Source organism: Misgurnus anguillicaudatus, chromosome 23 (assembly GCF_027580225.2).
Source record: "Misgurnus anguillicaudatus chromosome 23, ASM2758022v2, whole genome shotgun sequence".
Taxonomy (NCBI): Eukaryota; Metazoa; Chordata; class Actinopteri; order Cypriniformes; family Cobitidae; genus Misgurnus; species Misgurnus anguillicaudatus.
The window spans coordinates 12,121,930-12,140,000 of NC_073359.2; positions in this window are offsets into that span (position 1 = coordinate 12,121,930).

Genomic DNA, 18,071 nt, shown 5'->3' on the forward strand with positions numbered 1-18,071 from the left:
AAACATATGACGTCATTCCAGATACCGATAAGACATACAGCGTAATTGCAGGTACTGATAAAACTTATAACGTAATTGCAGATAACGATAAAACGTATAACCGCATTGCAGATAACGTTTGTTAATGTTAGTTAATAGAAATAAAGCTTTTAATTGTTTGTTCATGTTAGTTAACGGTGCATTAACTAACGTTAAAAAGATTTTAATAAAGTATTACTAATTGTTGAAATTAACATTAACAAAGATTAATAAATGCTGTATAATTGCATTTCATTATTAGTTCATGTTAACTAATGTAGTTAACTAATGTTAACTAATGAACCTTATTGTAAAGTGTTACCGATAAAACGTAAAATCTTTCTTTGCAGATACCGATAAAAGTATAACGTCTTTGCAGATACTGATATAACGTATAACATCTTTGCAGATAACAAAAAAAAGTATAACGTCATTGCAGATACAGATAAAACGTATAACGTCATTGCAGATACCGATAAAACGTATAACGTCATTGCATATACCGATAAAACATATAACGTCATTGCAGATACCGATAAAATGTATAACGTCATTGTATGCACCAATAAAATGCATAACGCTATCGCAGATAATGATAAATTGTATAACGCCATTGCATGTGTTGATAAAACGTATAACGTCATTGCAGGTACCGATAAAATGTATAACATCATTGCAGGTACCGATAAAATGTATAACGTCAGATAAAATGGATAATGTCATTGCATGCACGGATAAAACGTATAACGTCATTGCAGGTACCGATAAAATGTATAACGTCATTTTAGGTGACGATAACATGGATAATTTCATTGCAGGTACCGATAAAACGTATAACTTCATTGCAGGTACCTATAAAACGTATAACTTCATTGCAGGTACCGATAAAACATATAACTTTATTGCAGATACCGATAAAATGTATAACGTCATGGCATGTGCAGATAAATCGTATAATGCATTGCAGATACGATAAAACATATGACGTCATTGCAGATACCGATAAGACGTATAGCGTAATTGCAGGAACTGATAAAACGTATAACGTAATTGCAGATACCGGTAAAACGTATAACGGCATTGCAGATACCAGTAAAACGTATCACGTAATTGCATGTAACAATAAAATGTATAATGTCATTGCAGATACCGATAAAACGGTAACACTTTACAATAATGTTCATTAGTTAACATTAGTTAGTATATTAACTAACATGAACAAGCCATGAGCAATACATTTGTTACAGTATTTATTAATCTTTGTTGATGTTAGTTAATAGAAATAAAGCTTTTAATTGTTTGTTCATGTTAGTTCACGGTGCATTAACTAACGTTAACCAGATTTTAATAAAGTATTACTAATTGTTGAAATTAACATTAACAAAGATTAATAAATGCTGTATAATTGCATTTCATTATTAGTTCATGTTAACTAATGTAGTTAACTAATGTTAACTAATGAACCTTATTGTAAAGTGTTACCGATAAAACTTCTTTGCCGATACCAACAAGTATAACGTCTTTGCAGATACCGATAAAAGTATAACATCTTTGCAGATAACAAAAAAAAATATAACGTCATTGCACATACTGATAAACCGTATAACGTCATTGCAGATACCAATAAAACGTATAACGTCATTGCAGATACTGATAAAATGTCATTGCAGGTACCGATAAAACGTATAACATCTTTGCAGATAACAAAAAAAAGTATAAAGTCATTGCAGATACTGATAAAACGTATAACGTCATTGCAGATACCAATAAAACGTATAACGTCATTGCAGATACTGATAAAATGTCGTTGTATGTGTCGATAAAATGTATAATGTCATTGCAGATACCGATAAAATGTATAATGTCATTGCATGTACCGATAAAATGTATAATGTCATTACATGTACCGATAAAATGTATAACCTCATTGCATGTGCTGATAAAATGTATAACGTCATTGTATGTACCGATAAAATGTATAATGTCATTGCAGATACCGATAAAATGTATAACGTCATTGCATGTACCGATAAAATGTATAATGTCATTACATGTACCGATAAAATATATAACCTCAATGCATGTCCGATAAAATGTATAATGTCATTACATGTACCGATAAAATGTATAACGTCATTGCATGTGCTGATAAAATGTATAACGTCATTGCATGTACCGATAAAATGTATAATGTCATTGCAGATACAGATAAAATGTATAATGTCATTGCATGTGCTGATAAAATGTATAACGTCATTGTATCCACCAAAAAATGTATAACGTCATTGCAGATACCGATAAAATGTATAACGTCATTGCATGTCCGATAAAATGTATAATGTCATTACATGTACCGATAAAACGTATAACACCATTGCATGTGACAATAAAATGATTCACACCATTGTATATGCTGATAAAACATATAATGCCACTGTGAATTAAAATAAACATCAGACTATAGCAAACTTAAATTTCCAATGAGTACAAATTAAACTTAGACAGTAAAGTGTGTTAAAGATGATAAATATGATTGGAAAATAAACAAAAAGACACCAGGCTTGATATATATACTGTATAATCCAACGTGAAGGCGTAAAACAAAAAAAAATTACTTTTACTTAATTCCAGTTTAGAAATATGTAAGCTGGACAATGTAACAGTTGTGTGTATTTACTCATGATAAATTCATATTCCCGTACAGTAGTGTGTACCACAGATTCATCCTAGCAATTGTTCAGTTTCATATTTTACTCACTCGTAGGGCCATTGGGACAGTGACAGCACATTTGTCATAAAGAAAATGGTTTCTATGTACAACAATAGGATTTTAATTCATTTGTCCTGAAAAACATCTAAACTTTTAAATCAATATTGTGGACTTTTAGGAAAAATAAGTCTGGTGGTGATTCCATGATATGAGCCATGGCCCCGAAAACATATAATAACTTGTGTTTATTTATAAATGATTATTTACATATCAACACATATACAGATAAGGAATACATTAACACACAAATCACATTCAAACCTCAAAATGGATAAACATTTTAATGAGTCAAGCAAATCTAGTGGTTGTATTCCAAAAAATAAGCATGTGACCCTGCCTGTAAGTCATTTTTTTAGATGTTTTCTACATAAAATCATATGTAAAGAACATTCTGTGAAAATATAACCATCTTTAATATTGACATGTCAAAGATTGAAATCAATGTGAAATCAAACTTTGATGCTCCTAATCTCATTATGAGATCATAAGACTTTAGTCTGGATTTCACAGACAGCGTCAGATTTGTGCATATTGCAGACAAGCACATAAACACATGAGTACACATAATGCACAGTGACTGTGTGTCAGAACAGTTGTCATACAAACACTCAGTGTTCAACACATAACTCATCCCTCACATCTACACATGTGGTCTTGTGGTTGTTACATGAGCTCAACACATGTAAACACAACTTTACACATTTTATGAGAGTGAAGATATGTCTTTACCATGAGATGTGTGTGACACTACAGAAAGTCCATTTCACACAAAAAGAAAATTTTGGGACAGTAAAGCCCCACTTTGTTTGCTTGCCTTCTTAAAAAAAAAGAGTGTAAGTCCAAGTTAAAAACTATTATTTATTTAATAGTTCAACTAATGAAGGCTTGTCTTAGTTCTATTTATTTATTATAATGGTAACACAAAAATAAATATATAAAGTGAATACTGATTTTTCAAAATTGACAAAATAAATGTGATTTTGTAGTGTAATAATGAAGATGAAGTGTTTAAAAACTTTACATCCCCTGAGGAAGCACATGTATTGAGAATAAAAAAAGATGGCAAGCAGTTATTTATAAAATTCATTTAAAAGCACTTAACAAAGATGAATTTGAGTTTTAACATTGCAGCTGAGAAGCCAAACACACAGGAAATTCAAAACATGTTGAGTCGAGCCTAAATTAATAATTTCTTCAAAGACAAGTCACTTTATTCTTTTCTTCACTTCTGAACTTCTGGCTTCTCAGATTTCAATCGCCAACATTGCAGAGATTGTGAAAAACAAAACGTGATCTCGCCTCTCACGCTGCCTGTGGTGGCCAAAGGTTAAGCCCATTTCAAACAAGCTGCTCCAAGCTCTCTCACACACACACATACAGACTTCTCAAATGATAAATCTCACTCACTACCCTCCACTTGCCCCCAGACAATCCCCACACTTGCCCTTAAAATACTAAAAAAGCTGCTTCGTGGGGAGGTGTGTAATGTTTGCGCTGTTGGTGGTCGCTGGAGTAATAAGCGGAAAGAGGCTGTGTACCCATAAAACCTAGCACAACTTTACATGATCTTAGTTTAAGGAGTTTACATAGCTTGTTTTTATTCCCAAAGCCTTTCTTCTGAAAGTCCACGTTTGCTGAGTCAGATTGTTTACAATTTTCTGGTTGCTTTGTCATATAGCAAAATTTCTTTATGTGTGCCAAGACTGCAATGACTGCAAGGGGAAATAATATGAACTTGTACTGCTTATGAAATATAAAGCCAAGTCTGGGACCAGAATGAACCGGAATGGAGTAGACACCTTGACATCATGTAGGACAACCGGGGTCTTAGACCAAATGTCCTGTTATGGCTACATCGCCTTCTAAAATTAAGTTAACCTAAAGCAGATTTTTCTAATAATAAATTTGGTGCTTGAATGACCCTGACACTCGTCTTATTCTATCTGCCTTATGTTGAGCCTATCTGACAGTAAATTGATTTATATCAGCAGTGCCATACAGAGAAACAGACAACAGACTGTACTGTGTGTACTATGTAAAGTAAGCGTGTAAACCATATTAATATTTCACAAATATTCCCTCGTATTTTAGACGTTGGTGTACCTTGAGTTTTGTTTTTATAAACTGTAGAACTTTAAAGCTGCATTCTGTAATGTTGGCCTCTCTATCGCCATCTCTGTTTAAAACATAAAAGTGCAAGTTGCTTGCAGGTTCTTTTAAGTAAAATAAAATTATAATATATCATCATTATAAGCCTGTACCTTTGTGAATCTGAATAAGGTAAAGAGACAGTTTTAAACACAGATGAAGAGTTTTGTTGCAAAACTAGATAAATCCATTTTTTAACATTTTTGTCAAAACATGTTTATTATTATGTTATCATGTTATTATTTTGTTTTATGGTGCTACTTAGCTGTATTTTTTAAGTTATGAAGGTTTAAATCAAAACAAACCAACTGCAGTTGCATTGAAATGAATTGGAATGCAGAACCAAAAAACGCGATTTCTGAACAATTAACAAAATGGTGGTTATCTCGTTTTGCAGCGAAAGTCTTCAGATATTGTATTTAGTTGCTTAAAGGTCCCATTCTTTCTGTGTTTTTGAAGCTTTGATTGTGTTTACAGTGCGCAATATAACATGTGTTCATGTTTCACGTGTAAAAAAACACGGTATTTTTCACGCAATTTACTTATCTGTATACCGCTGTTTTCACTGTTCTAAAATGGGCTGATGTCATCCTTGTTCTATGAAGTCCCTCCTTCAGAAATATGTAACAAGTTCTGATTGCATAGTTTGTTTAGTGTGTTGTGATTTGATAGCAGCTTAGCTTGCCGTTAGCTTAGCTGGCGACTGACGTATTCCTGTGGGCGGAGGTTAGTTAAAAAACTATTCTAGTGACATCATTAATCCAGGAAGTAGGAGGCTGTAGTCCAAACCGGACGTTCGCTGTAGGCTTTGAAAGGGGAATTTTGTTAAAGAAAATATATCGCCTGGCAGTGAACTTTGAGCTTTATCATTTTACAGGTATTATTTATGCTATTATAGCAACATTTCACACTAACTGTGGTTTAAGAACAGGATCAGAAAGACCACTGGACCACAAAACCAGGCATAAGGGTCAATTGAGATTTATACACCATCCGAAAGCTAAATGAATAAGCCTTTTATTTTTATTATATTGTTTGTTAGGATAAGACATTATTTGGTCAAGATATGACCATTTGAAAATGTGGAACTTGAGAGTCCCAAAAAAATATTGAGAAAATCGCAATTAAAGTCCAAAGTCCAAATGAAGCCATGCATATTAATGCTTTTGTTGTCCAGGGTTACATTTTTTTTTAACTCAAATGAGTTTAATGACGTTTTGTTATTTGTATATTGAATTGTGGTTTGTCTTTTTGTCTTCGGTAGATCTATTTGATAAACTATAAGAGTGGGTGCGTAAGATCCAGCAATAACTTTGAATAACTTTATTATGTAAATACTGTAAAATATACATTTTGACCCAGTGGGATTAATTTCTAATGCTGTGTTATAACTAACCCCTTAGCACTAACGATATGAAAACTGCTAACATTAGCGTAATTATTGCCGTAAATAGGCTACACACGAATGATTGCTAGCCAACAAAATAAATGTGCCTCCCTATCAAAAATTTTTATTTATTTTTTGTTCATATCTTTAATATTGATTGAATAAGGTCATGTCAAAGATTGAAATCATAATAAAATGAATGGCTAAAATCAGACTTTGATGCTCATTATATCAGAATTTGATTTTTGAAACTGTAGTATGGTTATTACAGACTGGGTTATATATATTAAAAAATGTCATAATTGTGCTGCTTTTTCTAACATATTTAGACATTTGTATCCATTTATAATTGAACTATTGTTAGAAAAAGGCTGGATGAATGAATACAGTGTGGATACCTGTCTATTATAGATTGATATATAAACAATATCCACTTCAAGTATATAGACAAAATAGTATTGAAATATTTGCCTGCAAACTTAATTTTTACCAAGTGTTACAACTAACCCCCTGCGTCCCCCCTTGATTAGACATCTTTAAAATGCAAAATTGCTTGCTGGTTCCCGGATTACACTACATAAAATATCTACTTCATGACTGTTCAGTCAGTAAGTTTTATTTACTTTGTATGGGCACGGCATGCATACTATGCCATGTCTTCATTGTCATGTAACCTGTATGTTCATTCACCGATGATGTACTGAAAACAACGATGAATAGAATTTATTCAAGTTTTTAAACAAGTGCATATGGAAACCATATGGAATGCATTTAAGGTTGTTTTCACATATGTTGGTGCGCACCGTGGTGCGGCCTCGGAGCGCACCAAAATACATTGTATCATTTTTCAGTTAGTGCGGTCTGTGTTCACATATATATATTTTTTACTTTACTCGAAATGCCGCACCGTACGCCATGTGACAACGGTCAGCGCTGTCATTGGTCTCTGACAGCTCTTACCGTCTCATGACCACCCCCACGTTTCCACGACAACCAGCCTGACAGGGAGAGCGCAGCTATCAAGATGTGGAGATAAACGATGCACATCTTTGCGAAGTTTCTTTGCTTTAACGCGAAATTGCGTAGCTGTTCTATTAAAGCCTTTCTCATGGAGCCGTTTGCTAAAAAGCCCGTAATGTCACTATTTGTGTGTGGAGGACAGCTATGCATTTATAAAATCATCAGCTCAAACGTAAAGGAGACAGCGAATCTCTCTGCAACGGACCAGATTGGCTTGTTTGTTGTTAACCCACAATATAACACCCGGCTCACGTCCCAACGGAAGCCCAGTGGCTCAAACATGTGGAGAACTTCCTGTATTTGGTTCGGTCCGAGGTCCGGCAGTGTTCACACCACAGGTGGGTCGCCCCAGAGTTCGGCAACAGCCGCTCCGAGACCACCTGTTTAGAGCGGTCTCGGAGCGGCCGTTTAGTGCGCACCCGAGTGCGGCTGTTGTGTTCACACTGACCCAAACGCACCGTACTCGGAGCGACACGTCATTTGGGCCGACCTAAACAGTGTATATGTGAAAACACCCTAAGGTACCTAACTAAGTTTCAGCTGGTTCACAGTTTTCCAATATTTTCAATATACTAACTTTTTGATTCGGTGGCTCCTCAGCTTATGTAGCTTCATGGGATAGAAAGATTTCCATCCAATTTTGGGTACAGCTTTGGAGTTCACTTTAAATTACAGGCAGGCATGTGAGAGTGGGAGGTACAGTAGATCTCCAGGAAGAGGATTAAACACCATTGATCTAAAGCCACATTTACGCTTAAAAGACGACGTCATGGACAATCGGCTCCCCCCGGGTCAAATGAGCCTGCCTGGGGTAGCCATTTGTAATGCCTGATTAAAAGCTGTTACAGATTGCTGTGATTATGTGTAGAGTAAATGACTTAAGTAAGGTATAAAATGTGTTTGCAGGCTAGCGGTACAGTAAGTTGGTATGCTGAGAGGTTAGCTTGAAATTGTAAATACAAATGCAGCTAAATATGAAAAACCCAGAATGTAAGTTGTGTTCGACTTCACGTGAGGCCTCATAGACATTGGTAGATTAACTTGGTGACAAAACGTTTTTGTAGAAACAAAAACACTTTATTCGCTTTGCGTCAGTGCACACGCACCAGTACCAGTGGGCACAGAGCCAGACCTTCAGCCTATGTGCCGGGGCTCAGCCCCGGATGGCCCCGGCCCAATTTAAATCCTGGATGTCGTGATTATAAAACATAATTAACATTAAATAGCAATAAGCAAATTTTTTCAAAATCCAACAGAATCAATTTGAGGTCCCAATTCAGACATTTTCTTCTGTTTAGTATTTATTTTCTTTTGGTATTTCTTGTTCCTCATGAGTCCAGTCTTAATAGCATTTCACTGTCTGTGTGTGGCAGATATGAGAGATGGTTTCAATTATAGTGGTGTTGGAATATATAATATTTGACAGGAGTTGTTCGGTCAGGGCTGGCACATGACTCGGTTACATGCCCACTGCCGTCATTCCTCAACAGAATTTCCCACCCAGTTTATGGACACTTAACCTGTAATTAATTCCAAACACATTTCATTTCGGACAAATCGTTCTCATTCAAAAATGAGAACATTGTACCTGATGATACCGTAATGAGCGAGAAATGTCTTGGTTGATGACATCATTAACTGGAAAGTCCCGTAATGTAATGCTAAATTCCAGTGTAGGAGAAGTTACTGTTCGTGCAAAGTTATAAGCTACTCATAATTACAAGAAAAAAGTTTCTCCAAGTACAATTAAAAGTTAAACTACAGTCAAGCTTTTGAAAAAGTGGTCTGAAGATATAAACTTGAACGCATACATAAAAGCATCTAAAATAAGTACAAATTAATTTATAATCATGTTACTTCATTAGGAACACTTTATGTATTCTTTACAGATAAGCCAATTCCTAAAAACATTGTGACCAGCAGAGAAAAAAAATCAATAATTTTTTTTAGCCATCATTTATTATATTCCAGAAAAAAAATAAAGTAAGAAACTATGGGTTGTGTCGATAGACGATAGTATTGTGTATCGAAGATCGTCAGACATGTCGCTAATAGCGGGCTTTTTTATGACGATAATTGGCGATAATTATTATTATTATCATCATAGTTTCACATTAACATGTGCATTGTGTGCTTTTCTTCGCATGAGAGAGTTTACGGGCTTTACTTTGCGCAAGAGAGCTTATAATGCTCGCGGATTTCTTCTCGTACGCACGTGGACTCGATGCGTGCATCTTGGACTCCTTCTAGCACCTGAATGCGTACGTCATGGACTCCTTCTAGCACCTGACTTTGTAATATGGGCGGCTCTGACATTTACTTGTTCAGAGAGGTTGTTAGGTGCGCAGAGGGTTAAAACCATAAAACCAGCAAGTTTGTTTTTATTTTAGAGCGCCTGGACTTAATGATGTGGATTAGCATCAGTTTTTAGCAGGTTGCGGTCATAACAGTGTTGCCATTGCTTCTTTTTCATCCACCAATCAAGTGACTTGTCATAAATAAGTAAAAATGAACAAATAAATAAATGTGTAAACTACTGCCCCGCCCCCTGATACTATTGTGTATAGGCGATCTCACAGGCTGACGATAGGACGATCTCTAAATGGGGCATATTGCCCAACACTATAAGGAATAATTGACGACAGGGCGTTGAATTATTAGAAAAATAATGCACACCCGAGGTGGTGATGCGGCCACGATGCAAAGCGTCCTCGTGTGTGCATTATTTTTCAATAATTCAACAGCCCGCAGTCAATTTTTCCACTTATACTACAGTTACCACACCTCAAGACATCGATCACATGATATATTTAACGGGATTCGTCCGGTTTTGGAACTTAGATCGCTATTGTAAGTAGGGCTATTATCCGCGTCTCATAAACGTCATTTTAAAGCTGGCAATGGAGGCTTTAGCCGTTGATAGCATTCTAATGCAGTTATTAATGAAGTTATTAGAAAGAGAGCGAGAGAGAGAGAGAGAGAGAGAGAGAGAGAGAGAGAGAGAGAGAGAGAGAGAGGGCGATCAAGAGAGAGAGACGTGTGAATGAGGCTACCTCTGTGCGTCTCTAAACAGCGCTGTTATTGCCTTGGAAAATAGTCTGTCATGTTGTTTTTGTTAGTCCATTATTACAGTTATGCAAAGTGATATAGAACTATAATGCGGTCAAGAGAGCTGCCTGGAACTACGTTCAGCCTGCGTTTCCCAGAAAATAATTGCACACACCAGAACGTTCATCAGCCAATCAGATCAACCCAGTCTCACCCCATGGCGTCAATATTTGACGACACTTGACCATGCGTCAATATGTTGACGCGGAGGGTATACCTTTCGCATCATTTTTTGACGAACTGGGGACTTCAATACTATTAAGTCCGTTGCATTCTCTTTCCTATTTTCTTACCATTTTCGCGTCGGTTTAGGGTTAGATTTACATAATGACATCCCTACCCAAACCTAACCCTAACCCCAACGCCAGGTGACAACTGTTTAATTTCGCGTACCTAATAGTATTGAAGTCCCCAGTTCGTCAAAAAATGACGCGAAAGGTATACCCTCCGCGTCAACATATTGACGCATGGTCAAGTGTCGTCAAGTATTGACGCCATGGGGTGAGACTGTGTTGATCAGATTCAAGCATTCAACAGACCCGTATTATAAGTCTAATTAAAAATTAGCTGTTGTACAGTATACATGTCTGTTCGCATTCAAAGACCTGTACACAACCTGAAACGACTTAAATCCTTTCTTACCCAAACCCAACATGCCTTTTTTAAAGATAAAATTAGACCTGAGTCCGACCTGACTCAATGACATTTTTTAACCAAAGTGACACTCATGGTTGTAATGATACATCAGCAACAATATCATAGTACACTGAGCTACAAATAATGTCAGGCTATTCACAGAATGCATTGGAGATTTGAGCATTATTGTAGAAAATAATGCAGTAGTTTTACAGTAATACACCAACAGGGACTGAATGCAATTAGAAGAACTGTACAACATTTATGAAAAAGCATTAAGCTATAACCAACTTACATAAATACCTTTGTTTCCTGCATATTCTCATGAGATGTGGGTTCTCTGTCATCACAAACTGCTTATTGTATTACGTTACCTCAAAGTGCTTTTAGGAACTGTGTTTCTGCAACATCATGAAGTCTGTGGGGAGAAAAAAAGAAAACTTTTATTAGAAGAGACCAGAATACTTAATATATTCTAAATAAATTAATCTTAGTGGGGTCTTTATAAGTACATTTCAGTCCAATGCAGTGTAAAACGTTGCTTGACTTGATGGCCTTGGGACAGATCCTCACCACAGATGACAACAACCAGACAAGTTGTCGCCAGAAACTAGGAGCGATTTGAATAATACACAAACATTTTTAACATTTTCATAATTTATCTGCCTGCAGATCTACAAATCTACTCTTCGGCCTGACCCTGCTTGGTTTCCGAGATCAGACTAGAGTGAGTGTGCTTAGGGTGGTGTGGCCATAAGTAAGAGCTGGCTCAACTGGAGAGCCACTTAAAACAAGTAGCAGCAATCAAGTCAACATGATAAAGGCACCTGAAAAAATATATTTTATTTTATATATTCCCATCCAGTTATCCAGACCCTGCTTGGCTTCTGAAGTCAGACAAAACACGGTATGTTTAGGGGCGGTGTGGCCTTAAGCAAAAGCTAGCTTAACTAGATCAAGATGAGTGTCAGTGACGAAGGCAATGCAATAAAACATAAAGGCACCTGAAAAAACTTACAGGACCTGGTATTCCCAGGCAGTCTCCCATCCAGGTACTAACCAGGCCTGACCATGCTTGGTTTTCAAGATCGACAGGCTCAGGGTGGTGAGGCCATTAACGAAAGCTGGTTCAACTGGAGGGCCACTTAAGGACAAGTGCCAACTAACCAGGGCTGACTCTGCTTGGCACCTGACAAAGGCGTGGCCATAAGCAGAATGTTTTCTTCAATCACCTTTCCATTCAGAAATTTCTGAGTCAGGGATCTGACATTTTCTGACACTTGACATTTATATGATCATATATTATTATGGGGATACTTGAATGAATATAATGTTTACATGTCACATTTACATTTAAGCAGTCAGCAGACACTTTTGTCCAAAGCAACACAAATTAGGAAACAATGAAGTAAATGGTAAATGGTAAATGGACTGCATTTATATAGCGCTTTTAACAGACCTAAGGCCATCCAAAGCGCTTTACAAGTTTTGCCTCACATTCACCCATTCACGCACACATTCATACACCGACGGCGGTGTCAGCCATGCAAGGCGCCATCCAGCTCGTCGGGAGCAGCTGGGGTTAGGTGTCTTGCTCAAGGACACCTCGACACTTGGTCCGGTTGAGCCGGGGATTGAACCACCAACCTTCCAGTTTGTAGACAACCTACATGAACCACTGAGCCACTGTCGCCCTTAGTGATTTATCATACAGTAGGGAGGCAATGATACCAAGTGCTTATACCAAGTTATTAGTTTTTACAATGCCAAAGCAATACCTGTTGAGAATTAGAAAGTGGGCTCGTTTAAACAGAAAGTCAGTAAACATGAATAGACAAATTGGTCCCAAGTTTTAAACTGTTGAAAACAGAAGAATAGATGAGAATAACAACGCATTGTAATGCCTACAGTGACTTCAGTGTAACTTCATACACTTCTAAAAAACGTGATGCTTGCGTCAGGCAAATTTGTGTGGATTCCGATATTGTCTAATCAAAAATTTTATTAGGCGCTATCTTTACCAATCGACTGCAGATTAAAAGATTGTACAATCTCGCCTAAAATAATCTCGAAAGTACATTTTCTTACCCAAAAACAGAAATATTAAGAAACTTCTATGATGTCTATTGAGTTGGCTTGCACTATACAACCCATTGCATGTACAACCTGAACAAAAATGCATCTGTTTATGAATGTATAATATGTAAATTAATCTCAAATAGATGATTTATGGTCATCAAATGAATGCCAATGGCGTTTAGGACACTAACTCAAATTTATCTTGTTCATCCAAGTAACTTTATTCTTATTATATGTACAACATGGAAAATGTACATTTCTCCAAAGAAACAAAAACACATCTATTTATGAATGTATAATAGTTTAATTGAACTAAAATTAAAATGTTATTGTGCATGCATGAGGAAAGGCCTTCTTATGTCCTCCAGGCTCAAACCAGAGACCTTTTTGCTGGAAGATGATGACACTCCCAACATTCTTAGTTCTGTATAATCATCCGACGCTGTAATTACATTCAGCTATGATGTCAGAACTTGTGATGTGCGACATCAGTGATGTTAAATGACTGTACATGGTTATTATAAACTGTACTGGAACGGACTGTGTTGTGTTTCAAGTAAAGAATAACAGCAAACAGATTTGGAACAACATCAGGGTAAGTAAACTGTGTTAACTGTACTTTGAAGACGCATTGCTCTCACTTTACATGAGACCACATTGAGATAATTAAACAACACATTACATAACCGCACGTTCAATGAGACCATTGTGAAATCATTAAAACCACGTTTGTGGTTCAGGTGATATGTATTTCTCTTCTTGTCGAGGGCGTATGAGTGATTCTTCTGCAGAAGATGATCACATAAGTTGGCGATTAATCCAAGGAGAAAATTATAAGTGCAGTTGATTATGAAGTTCACCAAAATGCATTTTTCAGGTTTTCCTGAAAGCACAGCATGTTCCATATTGTAAATTTAAAACATCTTTCCTGTGCCCGAATAAATAAGCTGACAGATTGAAATCTTTATCAGCAGAAAGTCCCACAGCTGTGTTGACAGCATGTTCTCAGAAAAACTCACGACGTTGTCCTGAAACTAAACACCATCATACGCATCGCTGGTCATCTTAATAAACCGATTATGGATGATATCATGTGGGATCAATGAGGAGCGGAGGGAGCTGTAGTTTATTTCCTGTATAGGAAGTGTGTCAGGTTAATATTCAGCTAAATGCTTTGATCATGTTTACTCCTCACTCTCACAATGAGACGGCACGATTCACGTCTGTTAGCAGTCATCCACACGCATTTGAGCGCATTAATTAAAAACAAATCCGGGGTTTTCATCCGCAGAATTTCCGTTGACAATGTGTTGCACGTTGAAGTATGGTCTCTGTAGGGGTTTTCATACCGGATCCAGAATGTTCCGTGTTTGTATGATTGACTTGAGTTGCGTTTCTTTGCAAATTGTTTCCTGACATGAAAGCTCACATTAATTTCCATTTACTTTGTTCCAACAGATTGTGCAACAGTTATACTGAGTTTAAAAAAAACCGAGGTCGCATTTAAGACCACCATTTAGGGGGGGGGGGGGTTAAGATTAAATCTATTTAAATTATTAATTATTTTTAAATAAACAATTTTAAGATATGCTTTGCATTGCAGAATTGCATCTCTTTTTTGGACTGAGAATTTTGGTTAATCTTCATAAGCTTATATAATGCAAAACATGTCAATGGTCCAAATGTATTTGCTTTCATATAAATGTAAAAAATGTAATTTGACGTCTTGGATATGTTTCATGAGATTCACCTGTGTAAAGACTTTCAAGACTTCAACATATATGATTGTAAAACTAGATAACACTCTTCTCAGGCCTGTTCACAAGAGATGTACATCTATCCGAATGACGACATCTGGATGAAGAATGGATTGATAAGGAAATAAACCTTGTCTATTGAACACATGCTGTAGTTTTTTTTTTGGAAAAGTTTTGTATGTTTTTTATTACAGCACATAAAGGACCAAAACCAGATCAATATCACAAATACCACTTTAATATCTAGTAAAAGCTTTGCTAACATTCAAAACATCTTACCTTTATTTACTTATTTATTATAGCAAGCAGCTGTTATACATTTTAACTTTGTGCAAGTTTTTGGTTTGCAGGTGTTTGGTTTTAATCACACTACCATCATTATACTTCAACGTCATTTATTTATATAGCAAATATAAGTGCAAGTATGTGGCCCAAAGTGCTTCACAAATTAAAATCCTGTTAAGGTACAGAAATATAATACACGTAAAGCGACAATTACCACATAATAAAAGATCTCCACATTAAACCATCTCTTCCTGGTGAAAATAAAGAGGAAGACCGTTAGATATATTTGGTCCTACTACTGAAAAGGTGCCTTCTTTTTTGAGTGGGGGACAGTCAGCAATGACTGATTCCCTGATCTAAGTGACCTTGCTGGTGTGTAGGACCCTAGATCACTAATGTAGATAGGAGATGAGTTGTGAAATGCTTTAAAAACCCAAAGTAATATCTTAAAATCAACCCTATATTTGACTGGAAGCAAACGGTCTGTCTGTCTGTCTGTCTAGTTAAAATATTGGTATCTATCTATCTATCTATCTATCTATCTATCTATCTATCTATCTATCTATCTATCTATCTATCTATCTATCTATCTATCTATCTATCAACATTTATCTGTCTGTCTGTCTAGCTTATTCATTCACCCGTCTGTCATGTTTAAATATTGTCTGTCTCTCTGTCCGTCTGTCTATTTATCTATCTGTCTATCTATCTCTCTGTCTGTCGAGTTTAAATAATATCTGTCCTTCCATACATCTATAAACGAATATCTGTCCTTTTTTCCTGTCTGTCTGTCTATCTATTTGTCTAGTTGAATTATTGTCTGTTCGTCCATCCGTCTATCTATATTTTAACATTTATCTGTCTGTCTGTCTAGCTTAAATATTGTCTATCTATCCGTCCATCCATCCATCCATCCATCCATCCATCCATCCATCCATCCATCCATCTATTAACAATTATCTGACTGTCTGTCATGTTTAAATATTGTATGTATGTCTGTCTGTCTATTTATTTATCTATCTCTCTGTCTGTCGAGTTTAAATAATATCCGTCCATCCATACATCTATTAACGAATATTTGTTCTTTTGTCTATCTATCTATCTATCTATCTATCTATCTATCTATCTATCTATCTATCAACATTTATCTGTCTGTCTGTCTACCTTATTCATCCATCCATCTATTATCAATTATCTGCCTGTCTGTCATGTTTAAATATTGGCTGTCTCTCTGTCCGTCTGTCTATTTATCTATCTGTCTATCTATCTCTCTGTCTGTCGAGTTTAAATAATATCTGTCCTTCCATACATCTATAAACGAATATCTGTCCTTTTTTTCCTGTCTGTCTGTCTATCTATTTGTATAGTTGAATTATTGTCCGTCCGTCCTGTCTATTTTAACATTTATCTGTCTGTCTTTCTGTCCGTCTAGCTTAAATATTGTCTATTATCTATCCATCCATCCATCCATCCATCCATCCATCCATCCATCCGTCTATTAACAATTATCTGCCTGTCTGTCATGTTTAAATATTGTATGTCTATCTATCTATCTGTCTGTCTGTGTGTCTGTCTGTCTGTCTGCCTATTAATCTATCTGTCTGTCTGTCTGTCTGTCTCTCTCTCTATCTATCTCTCTGTCTGTCGAGTTTAAATAATATCTGTCCTTCCATACATCTATAAACAAATATCTGTCATTTTTTTCCTGTCTGTCTGTCTATCTATTTGTCTAGTTGAATTATTGTCTGTTCGTCCATCCGTCTATTTATATTTTAACATTTATCTGTCTGTCTGTCTAGCTTAAATATTGTCTATCTATCCGTCCATCCATCCATCCATCCATCCATCCATCCATCCATCCATCTATTAACAATTATCTGACTGTCTGTCATGTTTAAATATTGTATGTATGTCTGTCTGTCTATTTATTTATCTATCTCTCTGTCTGTCGAGTTTAAATAATATCCGTCCATCCATAAATCTATTAACGAATATCTGTTCTTTTGTCTGTCTGTCTGTCTGTCTATCTTTGTATAGTTGAATTATTGTCCGTCGGTCCTGTCTATTTTAACATTTATCTGTCTGTCTTTTTGTCCGTCTAGCTTAAATATTGTCTATTATCTATCCATCCATCCATCCATCCAGGGCCAGATTAACACTTTGTTATACCCTGGGCAACAATATTCAAGGGCCCCATCATCACGACCCCAGGATCACCATAATATGGTCATATACAGAATATATTACATTATTATACAGTACATATACTCAATACTTCAAATTCTAACTGTCATCAGGTGTATTTTGATTTACAAATATTTAAATGCTCATTCAAATGCACTACTATGTCCCCTATCAAAGACATTCACTCACATATGATGCTATGAAAACTAAACACATCAGCATCTGTATAATCTCCGGGCTGTAAAAGTAAGCTGGCGGTGTAGAAAAGTCCTGGCTAACTTAGCTGAGTTGTCCTCGTCGTTGACCGAAGCTCACTTGACAGAACTTTTTAATTAATACACATTTAAGATGACCATGGATTAACTCTAATTTGCAAAGTCATTGATATAAAAAGCTTATTTTTTGCATATACAAGCATTGTCTAAAAATGAAAATAGGCTTTTACTTTATTATTATTACAAGACCATCATGTAGCCTAATATTAGACACCCAAACCAAAGTGAAGAAAATGCTCTTTAAATTGCAAGTCTGAACTGAACATCAACGCAGACATGATTTTCCTCACAGAAGTTTAAGATCATATAGGCTACATCTTGAACGTAGATATATAAATGAACACAGGGAAAGTAAGTTTAACACTATGAAGCACAAGCAAACATTCTGGAAGGCAGCTAAAAAC